Consider the following 13,798-nt stretch of genomic DNA (forward strand, 5'->3'; position numbering starts at 1 on the left):
GCCTGTCTCCCCTTGCCCCGCCTGTCTCCCCTTGCCCCGCCTGTCTCCCCTTGCCCCGCCTGTCTCCCCTTGCCCCGCCTGCTCCTCCCCCTTGCCCCGCCTGTCTCTCTCACCCTTGCCCCGCCTGTCTCTCTCACCCTTGCCCCGCCTGTCTCACTCACCCTTGCCCCGCCTGTCTCTCACCCTTGCCCCGCCTGTCTCTCTCACCCTTGCCCCGCCTGTCTCTCTCACCCTTGCCCCGCCTGTCTCTCTCACCCTTGCCCCGCCTGTCTCTCTCACCCTTGCCCCGCCTGTCTCCCCTTGCCCCGCCTGTCTCCCCTTGCCTCGCCTGTCTCTCTCACCCTTGCCCCGCCTGTCTCTCTCACCCTTGCCCCGCCTGTCTCTCTCACCCTTGCCCCGCCTGTCTCTCTCACCCTTGCCCCGCCTGTCTCCCCCTGCCCCGCCTGTCTCCCCCACTCTCAACAGTCTCTCTTCCTTTGCCGATCTAATAGGACATTAAAAGCCTCAGGAAGTTGGAGGGAGGGTTACTGCTGACACTGAGGAATAGTACAGGGTCTGGCTGGCAGGCTGCATGGGAACGAGTGTGTGTGAAATGGGGGGGGGGTAGGAATGGATTTTTACCCAGGGAAGAGGGCCCGAGGGTTGGGGTGCAGGGGAGTGCAGTTGCAACATTGACAGTGGTAGCTGTGTTTTGACTGGAGCTCTGGTGCAATGCAGAAAGTTAGGAGGGGTGCTGGAAAGACATCAACAGAAGCATCTCTCTTGAAGAGCTGAGGGGGAGGGTCTGGAGCAGAGAGTTAATGATAATGAGGTGTAGGAGGGACTGTCTTTAGAGCACTAGCCTGCCTTGTCTGTCTACTTATGATCACAATCACACTTCCTGCATCCTTCCTCTCTCTCTTTCTCCTCTTTTTCTCATCTTTCTGCTTCTTTCTCGCTCTCTCGTTCATATAAGCCTTTCAGCCTCATTCTACTCTCCATCTCTTGCTCTGAACCCTGTTCCTGGACAGTTCCTGTTGGTTTTAACATCCGAATCCAACATGGCGTCGCAGTCAGACGTCTTTGTCCTGTCGTGTCCCTTGTATATCTCGTTTTACATCTTTTTCTTCGCATATCTTTTTAAAATATTTTCATAAACCTCAACTTCTAAATACTCTCCTGCAACCGCCTCATCCAATGTGATGTGGATCTGCTTTTTTATAAAGTATTTCTATTTACTTCGGATCTGGAATCCCTCAACTGAAGCTAGCCAGCTAACTACCTACCATCTATCAGTGAGAAAATCATTGCTAGCGATCATCAGCTAACCTTTAGCTTGGAAATCTCTTGCCAGTTCGAACAACGTGACTCAAACCAGAGCATAACGGACCTATTTCTCTCCATATCCCCGGATTCCTACCGCAAACTCTGAACATTTTCATCTGGATCTTCGCAACTAGCTAACCGCAATCCTGGCTAGATTTTCCATCCCGGAGCAAGCACCAATTAGCCTGAAGCTAGCCCGGCTAGGGCTCCTGTGCTACCACTGATGCCCACTCCTGGGCTACAATATCCGGACCCGGTCTACTGCCGGTACGGGGCACGGAACACCGCCAATCCTCTACGAATGAAATACCGACATAATCTGCCTGAGGTTTCCAACAGGCCCCTCGGGCGCGACGTCCTCTGAAGGCCCATTCTGCTAACAGCAGCCTACTAGCTCCTTAGAGCTACTTGGAACCCTACTAATCCAAAGACTGGTCTATCAACGTCACCGCACGAAGACGCAAAAACAGACTTACCCCCATCGTGACGTCCCCCAAAAGCTAACTTGCTAGCCCCTGTCTGCTAACTGCTAGCTTGCCTGCCCCGTCAACTAACTGTTAGCTTGTTAGCATCGGCCTACTAACTGTCCGAATCGCCGTGTACCCAGTGTACCCATAAGTTCACTTTGCTACGCATGCCTCTCTCTAATATCAATATGCCTCGTCGATTACTGTCCTGGTTAGTGATTACTGTCTTATTTCACTGTAGACCCTCTAGCCCTGCTCAATATGCCTTAACCAACCATGTTGTTCCACCTCCTACATATGCGATGACATCACGTGGTTTAAACGTCTCTAGAGACAACATCTCTCTCATCATTACTCGATGCCTAGGTTTACCTCCAATGTACTCACATCCTACCTTACCTTTGTCTGTACACTATGCCTTGAATCTATGCTATCGTTCCCAGAAACCTGCTCCTTTTACTCTCTGTTCTGAACGTGATAGACGGCCAGTTCGTATAGCCTTTAGCCGTACCCTTATCCTACCTCTCCTTTGTTCCTCTGGTGATGTGGAGGTTAATCCAGGTCCTGCAGTGCCTAGCTCCACTCCCACTCCCCAGGTGCTCTCATTTGTTGACTTCTGTAACCATAAAAGCCTTGGTTTCATGCATGTTAACTTTAGAAGCCTACTCCATTAGTTTGTTTTACTCACTGCTTAATAAGCACACTCTGCCAACCCGGATGTCCTAGCAGTGTCTGAATACTGGCTTAGGAAAACCACCAAAAACCTAAATCTCCATCGCTAACTATAACATTTTCCCCAAAGATAGAACTGCCAAAGGGGGCGGTGTTGCAATCTACTGCAAAGATAGCCTGCAGAGTTCTGTATTAGTATCCAAGTCTGTATGCAAACAATTTGAGCTTCTACTTCTAAAAATTCCCCTTTACAGAAAGAAGTCTCTCACTGTTGCCGCTTGCTATGGGCTCCCTCTGCCCCCAGCTGTGCCCTCGATATCATATGTGAATTGATTGCCACCCATCTATCTTCTGAGCTCGTGCTAATGGGGACCTAAACTAGGACATGCTTAAGCATCTCCAATCCAAAATTAAATCTAGAATCGGCTTCCTATATCGCACAAAGCATCTTTCACTCAAGCTGCCAAACATACCCTCGTAAAACTGACCATCCTGCCGATCCTCGATTTCGGCGACGTCATCTTTAAAATAGCCTCCCAACACTCTACCCAACAAACTGGATGCAGTCTATCACAGTGCCATCCGTTTTGTCACCAAAGCCCCATACACTACCAACCATTGCGACCTGTACGCTCTCGTTGGTTGGCCCTTGCTTCATACTCGTCGCTTCAAACCCACTGGCTTCAGGTTATCTACAAGTCTCTGCTAGGTAAGCCCCGCCTTATCTCAGCTCACTGGTCACCATAGCAGCACCCACTCTTAGCATGCGCTCCAGCAGGTATATCTCACTGGTCCCCCTAAGCCAATTCCTCCTTTGGTCGTCTTTCCTTCCAGTTCTCTGCTGCCAATGACTGGAACAAACTGCAAAATCTCTGAAGCTGGAGACTCACATCTCCCTCACTAGCTTTAAGCACCAGCTGTCAGAGCAGGTCACAGATCACTGTACCTGTACATAGCCCATCTGTAAACAGCCCATCTATCTACCTACCTCATCCCCATACTGTATTTATTTATTTTGTTCCTTTGCACCCCAGTATCTCTACTTGCACATTCATTCTGCCAATCTACCATTCCAGTGTTTAATTGCTATATTGTAATTACTTCGCCACCATGGCCTATTTATTTCCTTAACTTACCTCATTTGCACTCACTGTATATAGACTTTTTGTTTTCTTTTTGTTCTACTATATTATTGACTGTTTTGTTTATTCCATGTGTAACTGTGTTGTTGTATGTGTCGAATTGCTATGCTTTATCTTGACCAAGTCGCAGTTGCAAATGAGAACTTGTTCTCAACTAGCCTATCTGGTTAAATAAAGGTGTTCTCAACTAGTCTACCTGGTTAAATAAAGGTGTTCTCAACTAGCCTACCTGGTTAAATAAAGGTGTTCTCAACTAGTCTACCTGGTTAAATAAAGGTGTTCTCAACTAGCCTACCTGGTTAAATAAAGGTGAAATAAAAAAACTCCAACCCTGTTCCTGGAGAGTTACAGTCCAGTAGGTTTTAACTCCAACCTGTTCCTGGAGGGTTACAGTCCTGTAGGTTTTAACTCCAACCATGTTCCTGGAGAGTTACAGTCAGTAGGTTTTAACTCCATTAACCTACATTAACCTACAGGAGGATAGCTCTCCAGGAACACGGTTGGCATTTAAACCTACAGGAGGGTAGCTCTCCAGGAACAGGGTTGGAGGGCCCTGACTAGCCTGTGTGTGTGTTATCAGGCTCCAGTCTAAATGTGATTCTCCTTCGCCTGTCACTATTAGACCCCGCCCCTCTCCAATTGATCCCATTCATCCCAGTGTGATAAGCCCCACCCACTCCAGACTGAATGAAAACAGAGCTTAGTGTATGTGGCCCTGAGAATGTCCAGTTTACTGCACCATCATCAATCCTCCCCGGGCTCCTAAGGCCGTGCAACAACATAGATGTGTGTGTGTGTCCTATTTCAGTGATATGATGATATAACTGCAATCTTATATCACCACCGTAGCAGTCATAACTGTGTAGGTGGACAATAGCCTCGTCTACTCTCACAGTGTATCTGGTCCTTCTATGATGAATGTTTAGTGGCTGCAGCCTGCCGGCAGCATTACTCTGGGCTCTGTGGAGATGACATGGTAGGAAAATTAGACGTTTCTGACATCCCTGCTGGCCAGACTGCACACTGCAGCTCTTTCACCATGGTTAGGAGAGGGAACACAAAAGGAATCAGTCCTGTGAAACTGCGACTCATGACTCAGAGACAGGCCACAGTGTAATGTCAATGCATTACTGCCTTTCTATCTGTCTGCCAATGTGGCATTGTTCAGAGAGCCCTGTTTCCCCACAAACGTAGTCATTTAGGTCTAACTATGGCTCCACACCTCACACAAGAATTGGGGCCAGTTGTTGGACACAGCGATTGTTGTTTGCATCACTGGATGTTGCTTCACAATGCTTTACTCCCTCAGTAAGAACATATATCTTTGGAAAACACTGACTCCAGTGACAGGAGGATCACTGGGTGCAAGGGCACAGGTTAAAACATACTGGACTGTAGTTCTCCAGGAACAGGGCTGGAGTTAAAACCTACTGGACTGTTACTCTCCGGGAACAGGGCTGGAGTTAAAACCTACTGCACTGTAATTATCCAGGAACAGGGCTGGAGTTAAAACCTACTGGACTGTAACTCTCCAGGAACAGGGCTGGAGTTAAAACCTACTGGACTGTAACTCTCCAGGAACAGGGCTGGAGTTAAAACCTACTGGACTGTAACTCTCCAGGAACAGGGCTGGAGTTAAAACCTACTGGACTGTAACTCTCCTGGAACAGGGCTGGAGTTAAAACCTACTGGACTGTAACTCTCCTGGAACAGGGTTGGAGTTAAAACCTACTGGACTGTAACTCTCCAGGAACAGGGTTGGAGTTAAAACCTACTGGACTGTAACTCTCCAGGAACAGGGTTGGAGTTAAAACCTACTGGACTGTAACTCTCCAGGAACAGGGTTGGAGTTAAAACCTACTGGACTGTAACTCTCCAGGAACAGGGTTGGAGTTAAAACCTACTGGACTGTAACTCTCCAGGAACAGGGTTGGAGTTAAAACCTACTGGACTGTAACTCTCCAGGAACAGGGTTGGAGTTAAAACCTACTGGACTGTAACTCTCCAGGAACAGGGTTGGAGTTAAAACCTACTAGACTGTAACCCTCCAGGAACAGGGTTGGAGTTAAAACCTACTGGACTGTAACTCTCCAGGAACAGGGCTGGAGTTAAAACCTACTGGACTGTAACCCTCCAGGAACAGGGCTGGAGTTAAAACCTACTGGACTGTAACTCTCCAGGAACAGGGCTGGAGTTAAAACCTACTGGACTGTAACTCTCCAGGAACAGGGTTGGAGTTAAAACCTACTGGACTGTAACTCTCCAGGAACAGGGCTGGAGTTAAAACCTACAGGACTGTAACTCTCCAGGAACAGGGTGGGAGTTAAAACCTACTGGACTGTAACTCTCCAGGAACAGGGTTGGAGTTAAAACCTACTGGACTGTAACTCTCCAGGAACAGGGTGGGAGTTAAAACCTACTGGACTGTAACTCTCCAGGAACAGGGTGGGAGTTAAAACCTACTGGACTGTAACTCTCCAGGAACAGGGTGGGAGTTAAAACCTACAGGACTGTAACTCTCCAGGAACAGGGTTGGAGTTAAAACCTACTGGACTGTAACTCTCCAGGAACAGGGCTGGAGTTAAAACCTACTGGACTGTAACCCTCCAGGAACAGGGCTGGAGTTAAAACCTACTGGACTGTAACTCTCCAGGAACAGGGCTGGAGTTAAAACCTACTGGACTGTAACTCTCCTGGAACAGGGTTGGAGTTAAAACCTACTGGACTGTAACTCTCCAGGAACAGGGCTGGAGTTAAAACCTACTGGACTGTAACCCTCCAGGAACAGGGCTGGAGTTAAAACCTACTGGACTGTAACTCTCCAGGAACAGGGCTGGAGTTAAAACCTACTGGACTGTAACCCTCCAGGAACAGGGCTGGAGTTAAAACCTACTGGACTGTAACTCTCCAGGAACAGGGCTGGAGTTAAAACCTACTGGACTGTAACCCTCCAGGAACAGGGCTGGAGTTAAAACCTACTGGACTGTAACTCTCCAGGAACAGGGTGGGAGTTAAAACCTACAGGACTGTAACTCTCCAGGAACAGGGCTGGAGTTAAAACCTACTGGACTGTAACTCTCCAGGAACAGGGCTGGAGTTAAAACCTACTGGACTGTTACTCTCCGGGAACAGGGCTGGAGTTAAAACCTACTGGACTGTAACTCTCCAGGAACAGGGCTGGAGTTAAAACCTACTGGACTGTAACTCTCCTGGAACAGGGTTGGAGTTAAAACCTACTGGACTGTAATTCTCCAGGAACAGGGCTGGAGTTAAAACCTACTGGACTGTAACTCTCCAGGAACAGGGTTGGAGTTAAAACCTACTGGACTGTAACTCTCCAGGAACAGGGCTGGAGTTAAAACCTACTGGACTGTAACCCTCCAGGAACAGGCTGAGCAAACCTTACTGGACTGTAACTCTCCAGGAACAGGGTGTGAGTCAAAACCTACTGGACTGTAACTCTCCAGGAACAGGGCTGGAGTTAAAACCTACAGGACTGTAACCCTCCAGGAACAGGGCTGGAGTCTGTGTTCCATAGTGATATAATGTGGAGGAAGTGAAACTGAGAACGTGCTGGATCTTTTATGACCCCTTTACAAAGGTTCTCCATGCTGTCGTAATGGTGTCGGGTTGTTTTATTGTGTTGCTGTTCGTCAGGTGACTGTAGCCTACACTTTGTGTGGTGTTCTTTGCTCTTGGCCTAATACCTTGGTGTGTGTCAGTGAGCGTCATGTCAGTGGTTACTGTGTTCTTACTATCTCTTACTCACATTTCCAGAAACATGGTTGAAATGGACACTAAACTGCAGATTTTAGACTTTAATATTTCTCCTGCTCTATTCCACATTTCTTTCCTCCCCTCTCCCTCCCTCTGCCCAGCAGGTGACGTAGTGACGCCTGTTTCCTGATGGCTTTTATTAGAGCTCTCTTTCTCACCTCTCCTTTCTGTCGCTCCATCTTTGACTCTCTCCTCCTCTCCCCCTCATCTCGCCTCTGTCCATCTTTCCTCTCTCTCCATCTCTCCCACTCTCTCTGCTGTCTCTCTCATTTCTCCATCCCTCCATCTCTCCCACTCTCTCCGCTGTCTTTCTCTCATTTCTCCATCCCATCTCTCCCACCACTCCGCCGTCTTTCTCTCATTTCCCATCCCTCTCTCCATCTCTCCCACTCTCTCCGCTGTCTTTCATTTCTCATTTCTCCCATCCTGTCTTTCTCATTTCTCCATCTCTCCATCTCTCCCACTCTCTCTGCTGTCTTTTCTCATTTCTCATCCCTCTCTCCATCTCTCCCACTCTCTCTGCTGTCTTTCTCTCATTTCTCCATCCCTCTCTCCATCTCTCCCACTCTCTCTGCTGTCTTTCTCTCATTTCTCCATCCCTCTCTCCATCTCTCCCACTCTCTCTGCTGTCTTTCTCTCATTTCTCCATCCCTCTCTCCATCTCTCCCACTCTCTCTGCTGTCTTTCTCATTTCTCCATCCCTCTCCATCTCTCCCACTCTCTCTGCTGTCTTTCTCTCATTTCTTCCATCCCTCTCCATCTCTCCCACTCTCTCTGCTGTCTCTCTCATTTCTCTCCATCCCACCTTTCTCTCCATCCCTCCATTCTCTCCATCAATCTCCTGTATTCATCACTACAACACAGTACAGAGCTCCTCCATGTGGTTGTTTTGTCAGTCCCATCAGCTTCAGGCAGGGCTATAGACTGTCTTTGGTCATCAGAGTAGAATCAGGGCTATGGGACTGTCTTCGATCACCAGAGCAGCATCAGGGCTATGGGACTGTCTTTGGTCATCAGAGCAGCATCAGGGCTATGGGACTGTCTTTGGTCATCAGAGTAGAATCAGGGCTATGGGACTGTCTTCGGTCACCAGAGCAGCATCAGGGCTATGGGACTGTCTTTGGTCATCAGAGCAGCATCAGGGCTATGGGACTGTCTTCGGTCATCAGAGCAGCATCAGGGCTATGGGACTGTCTTCGGTCACCAGAGCAGCATCAGGGCTATGGGACTGTCTTCGGTCATCAGAGTAGAATCAGGGCTATGGGACTGTCTTTGGTCATCAGAGTAGAATCAGGGCTATGGGACTGTCTTTGGTCATCAGAGTAGAATCAGGGCTATGGGACTGTCTTTGGTCATCAGAGCAGCATCAGGGCTATGGGACTGTCTTTGGTCACCAGAGCAGCATCAGGGCTATGGGACTGTCTTTGGTCATCAGAGTAGAATCAGGGCTATGGGACTGTCTTTGGTCACCAGAGCAGCATCAGGGCTAAGGGACTGTCCTCGTCACAAGAGCAGCATCAGGGCTATGGGACTGTCTTTGGTCATCAGAGCAGCATCAGGGCTATGGGACTGTCTTTGGTCACCAGAGCAGCATCAGGGCTGTGGGACTGTCTTCGGTCACAAGAGCAGCATCAGGGCTATGGGACTGTCTGGTCATCAGAGCAGCATCAGGGCTATGGGACTGTCTTTGGTCATCAGAGCAGCATCAGGGCTATGGGACTGTCTTCGGTCACAAGAGCAGCATCAGGGCTATGGGACTGTCTTCGGTCACCAGAGCAGCATCAGGGCTATGGGACTGTCTTCGGTCATCAGAGCAGCATCAGGGCTATGGGACTGTCTTCGGTCATCAGAGCAGCATCAGGGCTATAGGACTGTCTTTGGTCATCAGAGTAGAATCAGGGCTATGGGACTGTCTTCGGTCACCAGAGCAGCATCAGGGCTATGGGACTGTCTTCGGTCACAAGAGCAGCATCAGGGCTATGGGACTGTCTTTGGTCATCAGAGTAGAATCAGGGCTATGGGACTGTCTTCAGTCAGAGCAGCATCAGGGCTATGGGACTGTCTTTGGTCATCAGAGCAGCATCAGGGCTATGGGACTGTCTTCAGTCAGAGCAGCATCAGGGCTATGGGACTGTCTTCAGTCAGAGCAGCATCAGGGCTATGGGACTGTCTTCAGTCAGAGCAGCATCAGGGCTATAGGACTGTCTTTGGTCATCAGAGCAGCATCAGGGCTATGGGACTGTCTTCAGTCAGAGCAGCATCAGGGCTATGGGACTGTCTTCGGTCATCAGAGCAGCATCAGGGATGTGTCTCGTATGTCTGGCTCCTCTCTCTGTCTTTCCTCAGTTGATGCCTTTCTCCCCTCTTTCTTTTCCTCCCATGTTTTCTCTCTGCTGCCAGAGAAAACTCTAGAATATTTATTTCGTACATCTCTACTCTAACATGTCTCTCTCCTCTCTCTCTCTCCGTCTCTCTCTCTGTCTGTGTCGCTCTCTCTCTTTGTCTCTGTCTGTGTCGCCGCTTGCTCTCACCACCACCACCACCACCACTCACTCACTCACTCACTCACAACGCCCCTCACTCTCACCACGTCCCCTCCTCTCCCTCTGGCCTCAGGCCCTGCAGAGCTCAGTGTGGCAGGTCCACTAAAGACCAGGCATTCTAATGGTTCTATAAATCCCTCTCTCTGAGGCACTATGTCACACTCTCACACTCCAGCTGTCAGTGTCAAAGATGCTTTTCTCCCACCATGCATGAATCCAACCAGGAGCATGGAGCATGGTGTGCTGTGGACAAGCAGAATGTCTGCTTTTATATATTGTACCACATGGTGTTTCTCAAAGGGCCCAACCATCACTACTCTGTCTGCCTTCATCTTAGGGCTGTTACGGTGACTGTATTACCATCATGACCACAGTCAAATTACACACAAACGTTTTTAATGGTAACTAGGCTTTTCCAAAGCTTCTCTGATGAGTAGTAGCCTACCAAACTTGCTTAACTGCCAGTCGCTAGTGGCCTGGTACCTAGCGTTCTGTTGTCCCTCTAATCACTCTGACATAAATGTAATCCAGAATCAAATCAAACACATCATGAGAACCCATGAGCTCATGTTGCACAACGTTTCTATAGGCTATTCAAATGATGTGGAGAACAGTTTTGATGTCTGTTAAAAAGAGGATCAATTCAGTACAGTGACATGTATCCCCCCCCTTACAACTGGTGTAGTCAACAGGCATATATAGGCACCACATGAGTTTCAACTTTGGGGAAGCTCATTTTCACCATAAAAATGCACCCTATATTAAAGCATTCCATGAATCATCACATGTGCAATTTATGTACGATAATCTACTATTCGTAATGTGATGAGTAGATTGGATAGTAATTTCAGATAATAAAATAACTAAACTAGTGTATGCATAAAGAGGTTCAGTGCATGACTGAGCCCGTACAGGGTAGAGTAGACCTAGACTGTATCAGATACGCTTCTTCATTCTTTGCATGAGTAAAATGTGGCCTTTTCATAAACACATTCATTTCTACTACACTTTATATGACTGGAGACGTTAGCAGAATCTTTTTTAATATGTCGAATTCCAAGGTAGCCTACTCTGCTGACAGACACATCAATAAAACCAACGTTGTTCATATAATAGGTTACCAGAAGGGGAGACGCAAGTACAATATGACGTCCATCTAAACTGGAGGAGGAAATTATTGTCCAAAAACAAACTTTTTAAGTAACACTGAACCCCCCCACCCCCTAATGACAATGAAAATACATTAGTATTTTAATTGTTTTTTTCTCTACAGCAATAACCATTTGCTTTCTAAACAATGTTTTCCTGTGATTGTATTTTGAAATATTACAATATGCCTGGCTTGGCCTCTACTTTTCCCAGACAGTCGCAACCAAACAATAATCTGCCCAAATTGCACGTGCTGCATTTCCTTCTGATTGTAGGCAATATATTTAAATGTTTTTTTAAAGATAAGCTAATGATCCTCTGTCGCCAAATCATGCTATAGTTGCTTATTTAGAAGTATGACATGTATTTCTGTATAGAAAGTATTAGGCTCAATAGGCTATATAATTTTGGCAATTCAATTGACTTTAAGGAAAGCCTCCCCCTAATGGACACGCCGCCTATGTTTGAATAGGAAAAACCTAACCGCACGTAACATCCATCTTCTATTTGAGTGCAGGCTACGATGACATCTTTCTTTTCAATGCTCAGATGTCAATGTATATTCTTTTTAATTCTGACTCTCTCTCAACCTCTCTCTCTCCATCCCCTCCCTTTCCTCCCCCCTCTCTCGTCACCTTCCCTTCCATCCTTCTATCGCCCCTCTTTGTCTCTCTCGCCCCCTGCAGGCCAAATCATGTATCTGTCACATGTGTGGCGCCCACCTGAACCGGCTCCACTCCTGTCTCTCCTGCGTCTTCTTCGGCTGCTTCACAAAGAAACACATCCACGAGCACGCCAAAAACAAACGACACAATCTAGGTAAAAATGTGCACGTGCTAGCTTATGTTGTCATGACCATTATCTCTCTCTCTCACACACACACATACACACACACACACATACAGACACAGGCAGATTCAGGCCTCTCTCTGCCTGAGAGAACTGTCCTCTTCAGAGACATTGAGCAGAGCCCGTCCTTCTCCGTAGCATTAACGTTCTACTGGGAGCCAGTACTTAGTCTCAGGCAGACAAATGTCATTCTCTAAGCCTGTCTGTTCCCCTGTCAGCTCTGTGGGAGGGCTAGACATGTTTAATCCTCAACCACATAGAGTATGAATGACCCTGTGATTCTTACATGGTAATTATCCAAGTCTGTCTCGTATTTAGTGCACTACATTTGACCGGGGTCCACAGAGCTCTGGTAAGAATTAGTACACTGTGAAGGGAACGGGGTGCCGTTTGGGACGTTGGCGTAGAAATAACACAGATCCATTGGAATTTCCATTTGATTATATTTCTATGTAATTATGGGTCTATATACAGTACAGATAAGTAAAAGGATGTAATTGCCGGGCTGTGATATTGTCTGAGGAGAATGGTGACAGATGAATGAGGGTGGTAATGCTAAGGTAATCTGTTAGGGTGTGATAGTGGTTAAAGGTTCTTCGGGGGGGGTCACAGTAAGGTTTTGATCTATACACACACACACACACACTGAGCCGTGTGTCGTCTTTCAGTGGGGTGTCACAGTAAGGTTTTGATCTATACACACACACACACACACACACACTGAGCCATGTCGGTCGTTCAGTGGGGTGTCACAGTAAGGTTTTGATCTATACACACACACACACACAAATACACTGAGCCGTGTCGGTCGCTCCTGTCATCACGCCCTACCCCAGCCCCCAGACTCCCACCACAGTGTTAATTGGGTCAGGGCTTTCCACAGTAGCACACTCTCACTCACTGTGCATTGTACCATTAATCAAATGAACCCCTGACTCCCAGCTGTTCCTCTGGATTCCTTCACTTCCTTCATCCTCCTCCTCCTCGTGTGTCTGCCAGATTTATTTTTAACTTCCTCTGTGGTGTTGTACACAGAACTCTCTCTCCTTTTCTCTGGTTCCATGGTTACCACATCAGTCAAGGCCTTTCTCAGTGCATGCCTGTTGCCATTGGACACAGAGATGATGCGCTTCTTCTAGCTCGCTCTTCTCTCACACAATGCCCCATTTACATTTTCTGTAAAATTGTTTAGGCCTATCCATCAATTGTCCCTTTTCCCTCTCCTGGATCCTCCTAGTTCCGAGACAAACCTTTTAGTATCCAAATGTGCAGGGGTTCTATTTGGCTGTCCATGAGTTGCATGTTTCGTCACAATATTGTTTTGAACGTTTGATTTGGACTGATGCCCAGCTGAGCATTCTTCTCAATGTGCCGATGAAGTGCATTACAGTGTAACGCTCTAACCACTAGGCTACCTGCTGGTTACTGGCCCAACGCTCTAACCACTAGGCTACCTGCTGGTTACTGGCCCAACGCTCTAACCACTAGGCTACCTGCTGGTTACTGGCCCAACGCTCTAACCACTGGGCTGCCTGCTGGTTACTGGCCCAACGCTCTAACCACTAGGCTACCTGCTGGTTACTGGCCCAACGCTCTAACCACTAGGCTACCTGCTGGTTACTGGCCCAACGCTCTAACCACTAGGTTACCTGCTGGTTACTGGCCCAACGCTCTAACCACTAGGCTACCTGCTGGTTACTGGCCCAACGCTCTAACCACTAGGCTGCCTGCTGGTTACTGGCCCAACGCTCTAACCACTAGGTTACCTGCTGGTTACTGGCCCAACGCTCTAACCACTAGGTTACCTGCTGGTTACTGGCCCAACGCTCTAACCACTAGGCTACCTGCTGGTTACTGGCCCAACGCTCTAACCACTAGGCTGCCTGCTGGTTAC

General features: G+C 48.0%; 1 pseudogene; it reads left to right on the top strand.

Annotated features, from left to right (window-relative positions):
* LOC135531023 (ubiquitin carboxyl-terminal hydrolase 22-like) overlaps positions 1 to 12,139 on the top strand; it is a 35,072-nt pseudogene extending 22,933 nt beyond the window's left edge.
* Positions 12,140 to 13,798: the final 1,659 nt, after the last annotated feature.

Source organism: Oncorhynchus masou, unplaced genomic scaffold (assembly GCF_036934945.1).
Source record: "Oncorhynchus masou masou isolate Uvic2021 unplaced genomic scaffold, UVic_Omas_1.1 unplaced_scaffold_1493, whole genome shotgun sequence".
Lineage (NCBI taxonomy): Eukaryota > Metazoa > Chordata > Actinopteri > Salmoniformes > Salmonidae > Oncorhynchus > Oncorhynchus masou.